Source organism: Arachis hypogaea, chromosome 5, assembly GCF_003086295.3.
Source record: "Arachis hypogaea cultivar Tifrunner chromosome 5, arahy.Tifrunner.gnm2.J5K5, whole genome shotgun sequence".
NCBI lineage: Eukaryota > Viridiplantae > Streptophyta > Magnoliopsida > Fabales > Fabaceae > Arachis > Arachis hypogaea.
In genome coordinates this window covers 67868286-67878244 of record NC_092040.1, presented here as the reverse complement: position 1 = coordinate 67878244, position 9959 = coordinate 67868286, and the positions used below count along the sequence as shown (strand labels likewise).

Sequence of the window (9959 nt, the reverse complement as noted above, 5' to 3'; positions counted from 1 at the left end):
CTGAGTAACATAGATGGTAAATAAGGTGAGGAAAAGCTAGCCTTGCCATGGTGGAGGGCTTGTCGGCTATTTTGTAGATTTCATTGGAGATGACCTCATGAACTTCTACTTCCTCTCCAATCATGATGCTATGAATCATGATGGCCCGATCCACAGTAACTTCAGATCGGTTGCTAGTGGGAATGATGGAGCATTGAATGAACTCCAACCATCCTCTAGCCACAGACTTGAGGTCCAGTCTTCTTAGTTGAACTGGCTTGCCTTTGGAGTCTCTCTTCCATTGAGCTCCTTCCACATATATGTCCATTAGGACATTGTCCAACCTTTGATTAAAGTTGACCCTTCTAGTGTAGGGGCGTTCATCTCCTTGCATCATGGGCAAGTGAAACGCCAACCTCACATTTTTTGGACTAAAATCTAAGTATTTTCCCCGAACCATTGTGAAATAATTCTTTGGACTCGGGTTCATACTTTGATCATGGTTCCTAGTGATCCATGCATTGGCATAGAACTCTTGAACCATTAAGATTCCGACTTGTTGCATAGGGTTGGTTAGGACTTCCCAACCTCTTCTTCGGATCTCATGTCGGATCTCCGGATACTCATTTTTCTTGAGCTTGAAAGGGACCTCAAGGATCACCTTCTTCTTTGCCACAACATCATAGAAGTGGTCTTGATGGCTCTTGGAGATGAATCTTTCCATCTCCCATGACTCAGAGGTGGAAGCTTTTGTCTTCCCTTTTCCTTTTCTAGAGGATTCTCCGGCCTTAGGTGCCATTGATGGTAATGGAAAAACAAAAAGCTTATGCTTTTACCACACCAAACTTAAAATATTGCTCGTCCTCGAGTAATAGAAGAAAGAAGAGAAGAAGAAGAAGAAGAGAATATGGTAGAGAGGGAGAGATGTAGGTTCGGCCAAGGTGAGGAAGAGGGGGTTGTGTTGTGTGAAAATGAAGTAGAATGGAAGGGTATATATAGGGAGAGGGGGGAGTGTATGTTCGGCCATTTAGGGTGGGAATGGGTGGGAAAATGGTTTTGAATTTTTGAAGGTAGGTGGGGTTTATGGGGAAGAGTGGATGTATATGAGTGGTGAAGGGGGTGATTGGGAAGAGGAATTGAGGTGATTGGTGAAGAGTGTTGGGAAGTGTGACATGGGGAATAGTCATCACAAAAATAGGATTAGGAGGTAAGGTAAGAATATAGTAGGTGGGGATCCTGTGGGATCCACAGATCCTGAGGTGATCCTGTGGGGTCCACAGAGCCTGAGGTGTCAAGGAATTCCATCCCTGCACCAAATAGGCATGTAAATTGCCTTTGCACACCATTCTGGCGTTTAAACGCCGTGTGGTGCACATTCTGGGCGTTCAACGCCCATGTAAAGCATGTTTCTGGCGTTGAACGCCAGTTTCATGCTTGTTACTGGCGTTCAGTGCCAGCTTTTCCTCTTAGGCACATTCCTGGTGTTCAGCGCCAGAATGTTGCTTGTTTCTGGTGTTCAGCGCCAGAATGATGCTCTGTTCTGGCGTTGAACGCCAGCCAGATGCATCTTACTGGCATTGAACGCCAGCCTGTGCTTCCTCCAGGGTGTGATTTTTTTTCTTCTGCTGTTTTTGATTCTGTTTTTAATTTTTATGATTTTTTCGTGACTCCTCATGATCATGTACCTAATAAAACATAAAATAATAATAAAATAAAAATTAGATAAATAAAATTGGGTTGCCTCCCAACAAGCGCTTCTTTAATGTCAATAGCTTGACGGTGGCTCTCATGGAGCCACAAAGGTGATCAAGTCAATGTTGTATAGTCCCAACACCAAACTTGGAGTTTGGATATGGGATCTTAATACCAAACTTAGAGTTTGGTTGTGGCCTCACAACACCAAACTTAGAGTTTGACTGTGGGGGCTCTTCTTGACTCTGAACTGAGAGAAGCTCTTCATGCTTACTCTCTTTTGTCACAGAGGGATGGCCATGTGCCTTAAACACAAGGTAGTCCCCATTCAATTGAAGGACTAGTTCACCTCTGTTGACATCTATCACAGCTTCTGCTGTGGCTAGGAAAGGTCTTTCAAGGATGATGCATTCATCCTCTTCCTTCCTAGTGTCTAAGATTATGAAATCAGTAGGGATGTAAAGGCCTTCAACCTTTACTAACACGTCCTCCACTATTCCATAAGCTTGTCTCAATGACTTGTCTGCCAATTGTAATGAGAACAAGGCAGGTTGTACCTCAATGATTCCCAGCTTCTCCATTACAGAGAGTGGCATAAGATTTATCCCTAACCCTAGATCACATAGAGCTTTTTCAAAGGTCATGGTGCCTATGGTACAAGGTATTAAGAACTTGCCAGGATCTTGTTTCTTTTGAGGTAGAGTGTGCTGAATCCAGGTATCTAGTTCATTAATGAGCAAGGGAGGTTCACTTTCCCAAGTCTCATTACCAAACAACTTGGCATTCAGCTTCATGATAGCTCCTAAATATTGAGCAACTTGCTCTCCAGTCACATCTTCATCCTCTTCAGAGGAAGAATAGTCTTCAGAGCTCATGAATGGCAGAAGGAGATTTAATGGAATCTCTATGGTCTCTGTATGAGCCTCAGATTCCTTTGGATCCTTAATAGGAAACTCCTTCTTGCTTGAAGGACGTTCCAGGAGGTCTTCCTCACTAGGATTTTCATCCTCCTCCTCCCTTGTGCATTCGGCCACATTGATCACATCAATGGCCTTGCATTCTCCTTTTGGATTCTCTTCTGTATTGCTTGGGAGAATACTGGGAGGAGTTTCAATGACTTTCTTACTCAGCTGGCCCACTTGTGCCTCCAGATTTCTGATGGAGGATCTTGTTTCATTCACGAAACTGAAAGTGGCCTTTGACAGATCAGAGACTAGATTGGCTAAATTAGAAGTGTTTTGTTCAGGATTCTCTGTCTGTTGCTGAGAAGATGATGGATATGGCTTGCTATTGCTCAACCTATTGCGTCCACCATTGTTAAAGCCTTGTTGAGGCTTTTGTTGATCCTTCCATGGGAGATTTGGATGATTTCTCCATGATGAGTTATAGGTGTTTCCATAAGGTTCACCCATGTAATTAACCTCTGCCATGGCAGGGTTCTCAGGATCATAAGCTTCTTCAGAAGCTGCCTCTTTAGTACTGTTGGATGCATGTTGCCATCCATTCAGACTTTGAGAGATCATGTTGACCTGTTGAGTCAACACTTTGTTCTGAGCCAGTATGGCATTCAGAGCATCAATTTCAAGAACTCCTTTCTTCTGAGGTATCCCATTATTCACGGAATTCCTCTCAGAAGTGTACATGAATTGGTTGTTTGCAACCATATCAATGAGTTCTTGATCCTATTTAGGCATTTTCTTTAGGTGAATAGATCCACCTGCAGAATGGTCCAATGACATTTTTGAAAATTCAGATAGACCATAATAGAATATATCTAATATGGTCCATTCTGAAAACATGTCAGATGGACATCTTTTGGTCAAATGCTTGTATCTTTCCCAAGCTTCATAGAGGGATTCACCATCTTTTTGCTTGAAGGTTTGAACATCCACTCTCAGCTTGCTCAGCTTTTGAGGAGGAAAGAATTTATCCAAGAAGGTAGTGACCAGCTTATCCCAGGAGTCCAGGCTATCCTTAGGTTGTGAATCCAACCATATTCTAGCTCTGTCTCTTACAGCAAAAGGGAAAAGCATGAGTCTGTAGACTTCAGGATCAACTCCATTCATCTTTACAATCTCACAGATCTGCAAGAACTCAGTTAAAAACTGGTAAGGATCTTCAGATGGAAGTCCATAAAACTTGCAGTTTTGTTGCATTAAGGCAACTAGCTGAGGTTTCAGCTCAAAGTTGTTGGCTCCAATGGTAGGAATGGAGATGCTTCTTCCATCAAACTTGGACGTTGGCTTTATGAAGTCACCAAGCATTCTCCTTGCATTATTATTATTTTCGGCTGCCATCTCCTTCTCTTGTTCTAATATTTCTGAAAGGTTACCTTTAGATTGTTGTAACTTAGCTTCTCTAAATTTTCTCTTCAGAGTCCTTTCAGGTTCTGGATCAATTTCAACAAGAGTGCCTTTATCCTTGTTCCTGCTCATATGAAAGAGAAGAAAACAAGAAAAGAAAGAGAAATCCTCTATGTCACAGTATAGAGATTCCTTTATGTTAGTAGAAAAAGGAAGGGGAGAAGAATGTAGAAGAGGGGATTCGGATATTAGGTGGAGAGGGGAGATAAGTGTTAGTAATTAAATAAATAAATAGAATAAGAAAAGAGAGGGAAAATTTCAAAAACAATTTTGAAAAAAGGGGTTAGTAATTTTTGAAAATTAAAGATAAGATAAGATTAAAATTAAAATTTAAAACAAAAAAGAATTTTTGAAAAAGAGATGAGATATTTTTGAAAATTATAGAGGGAAAAGTAGTTAGGTGGTTTTGAAAAAGATAAGAGACAAACAAAAAGTCAAAGAGTTAGTTGAAAAAGATATTAAAATCAAATTTGAAAAGATAAGAAGATAAGAGGTTAGATAAGATATTTTGAAATCAAATTTTGAAAAAGATAAAATTTTTGAAAAAGATAAGATAAAAGATAAAAGATTTGTTGAAAAAGATTTAATTTTTAAAATGACTTAACTAACAAGAAACTACAAGATAAGATTCTAGAACTTAAAGATTGAACCTTTCTTAACATGAAGATAACAAACTTCAAATTTTTAAACCAATCACATTAATTGTTAGCTAATTTTCGAAAATTAGATGTAAAGATAAGAAAGAGGTTTTGAAAATATTTTGAAAAAGATTTTTGAAGTTTTCGAAAATAGAAAAAATGAAAAAGATATAATTTTTGAAAAAGATTTTGAAAAGATAAGATTTTTAAAATTGAAAATTTGACTTCACTTGTAAGAAACAACTAATTTTGAAAATTTTTGACTAAGTCAACCCAAAATTTCGAAATTTTGGAGAAAAATAAGGAAAATATAATTTTTTTTTATTTTTGAATTTTTAATTATGAGAGAGAAAAACACAAAAATGACCCAAAACATGAAAATTTTGGATCAAACACAAGATGCATGCAAGAACACTATGAATGTCAAGATGAAAACCAAGAACACTTTGAAGATCATGATGAACATCAAGAACATAATTTTGAAAAATTTTTAATGCAAAGAAAACATGCAAGACACCAAACTTAGAAATCTTTAATGCATAGACTCTAACAAACAAAAAATGCATATGAAAAACAACAAACAACACAAAATAAGAAAACATCAAGATCAAACAAGAAGACTTGTCAAGAACAACTTGAAGATCTTGAAGAACACCATGAATGCATGAATTTTCGAAAAATGCAAGAAAAATTTTTAAAGCATGCAATTGACACCAAACTTAAAAGTTGACTCAAGACTCAAACAAGAAACACAAAATATTTTTGATTTTTATGATTTTATGAATTTTTTTGTATTTTTATTATTTTTTTCGAAAAACATTATTAGAAAAACGAAAAATAAAAAAAAAATTTTGAAAAATTTTTTTGAAAACTTTTTGAAAAGAAAATTACCTAATCTGAGCAACAAGATGAACCGTCAGTTGTCCATACTCAAACAATCCCCGGCAACGGTGCCAAAAACTTAGTGGACAAAATTGTGATCAACAATAATGGCTCTTTGGCATGTGCATAAAAACATTAACTCAGCACTTTCTTTCCACAATCTCGTTCAACTAACCAGCAAGTGTACTGGGTTGTCCAAGTAATAAACCTTACGTGAGTAAGGGTCGATCCCACAGAGATTGTTGGTACGGAGCAAGCTATGGTCACCTTGTAAATCTCAGTTAAGTGGATTCATAGGGTCAAATGTAATTGGATTAAATAATACACAGAAAATAAGATAGTAAATAGTTACTCATATAATTCCATGGTGGGAATTTTAGATAGGCATGTGGAGATGCTGTGCTCTTCTCGAATCTCTACATTCTTCTTACATTCATCCAATCCTTCTTACTCCTTTCCATGGCAAGCTGTATGTAGGGCATCACCGTTGTCAATGGCTACATCCCATCCTCTCAGTGAAAATGGTCCTATGCTCTGTCACAGCACGGCTAATCGTCTGTCGGTTCTCAATCAGGTTGGAATAGAATCCCTTGATTCTTTTGCAACGTATATCTTGGAATAAGAATAAAAGAGAATTGAATAGAAGATAATAGTAATTGTATTGAAACTTGAGGTACAACAGAGCTCCACACCCTTAATCTATGGTGTGCAGAAACTCCACCGTTGAAAATACATAAGTAAAAGGTTTAGGCATGGCCGAATGGCCAGCCCCCATGGTCTAAGGACTAGGCGTCCAGAGATGTCTAATACACTAGTAAAAAGTCCTATTTATAATAAACTAGCTACTAGGGTTTACATGAGTAAGTAATTGATGCATAAATCCACTTTCGGGGCCCACTTGGTGTATGTTTGGGCTGAAATTGATCTATCCACGAGCTGAGGCTTCTCTTGGAGTTGAACACCAAGTTATAACGTGTTTTGGGCGTTCAACTCCGGGTTGTGACGTGTTTCTGGCGTTTAACTCCAGACAGCAGCATGTACTTGGCGTTGAGCGCCACTTTACGTCGTCAATTACCGAATAAAGTATAAACTATTATATATTGCTGGAAAGCTCTGGATGTCTACTTTCCAACGCCGTTGAGAGCTCGCCATTTAGAGTTCTGTAGCTCCAGAAAATCCATTTCGAGTGCAGGGAGGTCAGATTCCAACAGCATCAGCAGTCCTTTTGTCAGCCTTTTTCAGAGTTTTGCTCAAATCCCTCAATTTCAGCCAGAAATTACTTGAAATCACAGAAAAACACACAAACTCATAGTAAAGTCCAGAAATGTGAATTTAACATAAAAACTAATGAAAACATTCCTAAAAGTAGCTTGAACTTACTAAAAACTACCTAAAAACAATGCCAAAAAGCGTATAAATTATCCGTTCATCAGGCACCATCCCACGCGTAAGCGTGCATCATGCGTACGCATGCCTTAAGCATTTTCGCCCATCCACGCGCACACCTCACCCATGCGTACGCGTGGATCCAGCAGTTTCACCCCTCCATACATCCACCCGAGAGTTGCGCCTATACTGTGCGAGCGCTGTGCCTAAGGCACAAGTCAACCCACGCGTATGCGTGAAGGATGCGTCCGCGTCGACTCTCTCAGACACCACCCACGCGCACGCATGCTCCACGCGTATGCGACGATCCCATTTCAACTCATTACGCGCTTGCACGCACTGCGCGTACGCGTGGATGCCTTTCTTTCACACACTTCTTCTCCTCTCTTTTTTCCATTTCTTTCCTTCTTCTTTCTTTCTACCATTATTATTCTCTCTTCTTCCTTTCTTACTTTATTCTCTTCCATGTTTAAAAAAAAGAGTTTTTTCTCTCATCTTTTATTTTCTTTTGTTTATTGCATTTGGATACTTTTATTCACTGCATTTTAATTTTGTTTTTATAGCTTATTTTTACCTTCTTTTCTAAGTTCTTATTTTAATAATGGTGTTGAATTTTCATACTCAATTATTGAGAATTTCTTGCATTGTTTTGGTGCTTCGTGACTTGTTGAATTAATTGTAATATTTGTTCTACAAACGAGATTAGTGCTTTAGTCCTTCCTAACTCATTATCCTTTTTTTAATGCCTCATTATCATTGAGTTAGGATGGGACCAAATGCTCTCATGCTTATCACTAATATTGTTTGTGTCAATTCTTATTTGATCTTGATGCTCAATATGCTCTTCATGCTTTGAATTTACTCTTGCATCAAGTATTAGTTGATATGCCTTGCCTATATTGCTCTCTCATTTACATGCTATAGCTACCATGTAGTCGAGACCCATACTCTTACTTGGCATTAGCCCCCGCCTACGTTCTATTTGTTTTGATATCTCTGTTGTAGGCTTAATTGTCGTTCTTCTTTTCTCTCGTTTTAGGTTGGCTACCAAAAGAAGGAAAATGGAAAAGTTTCTAAATGGGGCATCAAACAAGTCATCAACACAACCTTTTGAAGGAGCTCATCAGTTGTAGCAATCCATCCACCTTGCTCTTCTTTGCATGCACCGAGGACGGTGCAATCTTCAAGTGTGGGGAGGTCGTCTGACCGATCTCCATGGGTAACAATTTTCTTTTTCAACACCAATGTTAGCTAGTTGTTGCATTTGCATAATAGGTTGCATGTTAGTTAGAATTTGTACATATTTTTACCACTTCTTTCTTATTAGGACTACTTGGTTAGGGTGATGATTTCTTTTCCAAGAAACTGTTTTAGGGCAACTGCCAATTTGAAAGAGAAAATATTTTGTTGAACTTGCTTGAAAGAATTTATTTTGGAACATGGCTTTTGAGCTAAGAACACAAGCTTGTGAGTTTTGAGCCTAATTGTGTGGTTACATCTTATAACCACTTATTTTCCTTCTTGTGTGCAATTGTTCTCTTTCTATGATTGTGATCCTTGATTTGTTTAATTCTATATGTCCATTATTCCTTGTATTCATGCATTTATATGATTGAGGCCATTATTTCATTAGCTCACTTACCCAAATAGCCTACCTTTTATTTTTCATTGTTAACCAACTTTGAGCCTACGCTTAACCCAATTGTTCTTTATTTTAGCACATTACAAGCCTAAAGCGAAAAACAATAAATGTCCCTTGTTTGGATCTTTGATTAGTTTAGGCTAGTGAGAGTGTTTATTATTCAAGTTTGGAGAGATTTAGGGACATTGGTTGGGATAAAAGGAGTGTTTTTGTTTTTGTTGTAAATATTGGAAATTGGGTACATACTTACGTATTAATTAATTGTTAAACCTTATGCATTGATGCTCTTGTATATAGTTTGAAAGAAAAGAAAAAAATTGAGAAAAACAAAAGAAAAAGAAAAAGAAAAAAAATAATAAATGTGAAAAAGAAAAGAAAAGAGAAAAAGAAATAGAAAAAGAAAGAAAAAGAAGAAAAACAATAAAAGGGGACAAAATGCCCCAAAGTAAAGTCCAATAAGAGTCAATGCATAAGTGTTGTGAAATGAAAAAAAATGCATGAGTATGTGAAAAAGTGAAGGATGGGTAGTTAGGTTAGCACTTAATTGTATAGGCTATTGGTGCACGAAAATTACAATCACAATTTTGCAATTCTGCACAACTAACCAGCAAGTGCACTGGGTCGTCCAAGTAATACCTTACGTGAGTAAGGGTCGATCCCACGGAGATTGCCGACTTGAAGCAAGCTATGGTTATCTTATTATTCTTAGTCAGGATATCAATAACGGTTCTTATTTTTTATTGCGAAAAATAAAAGAACATGAAATAAATACTTGTTATGCACTAATGGAGAATGGGCTGGAGTTTTGGAGATGCTTTGTCTTCTGAATATCTGCTTTCCTACTGTTTTCTTCTTCAAGCACGCAAGGCTCCTTCCATGGCAAGCTGTATGTTGGTGGATCACCGTTGTCAATGGCTACTATCCATCCTTTCAGTGAAAAAGGTCCATATACATGGCTAATCATCTGTCGGTTCTCACTTGTGTTGGAATAGGATCCAGTGATCCTTTTGCGTCTGTCACTACGCCCAACATTTGTGAGTTTGAAGCTATTCACAGTCATTCCATCCCAGATCCTACTCGGAATACCATAGAAAAGGTTTAGACTTTTTGGATCTCCAGAATACTTCCAATTGATTCTAGCTTATACCACAAAGACTCTGGTCTCACGGATTGAACGCTATGTTGTCAGGAGAGGCAGTCAAACTCGTGAACCAGGAACCCAAGAGATAAACACTCAATCTAAGGTAGAACAGAAGTGGTTGTCAAGCACGCGTTCATAGGTTGAGAATGGTGATGAGTGTCACAGATCATCACATTCATCATGTTTAAGTGCGAGTGAATATCTTAGAATAGAATCAAGCGTGATTGAATAGAAAA

At 38.0% G+C, this 9959-nt stretch overlaps 1 non-coding gene across 1 annotated transcript; it reads left to right on the top strand.

Annotated features, from left to right (window-relative positions):
• The first annotated feature begins 3468 nt into the window (after positions 1-3468).
• LOC112805113 (small nucleolar RNA R71) lies at positions 3469-3572 on the top strand. The gene has a single exon (XR_003203722.1). It is a non-coding gene; the product is annotated as a small nucleolar RNA R71 (small nucleolar RNA).
• Positions 3573-9959: the final 6387 nt, after the last annotated feature.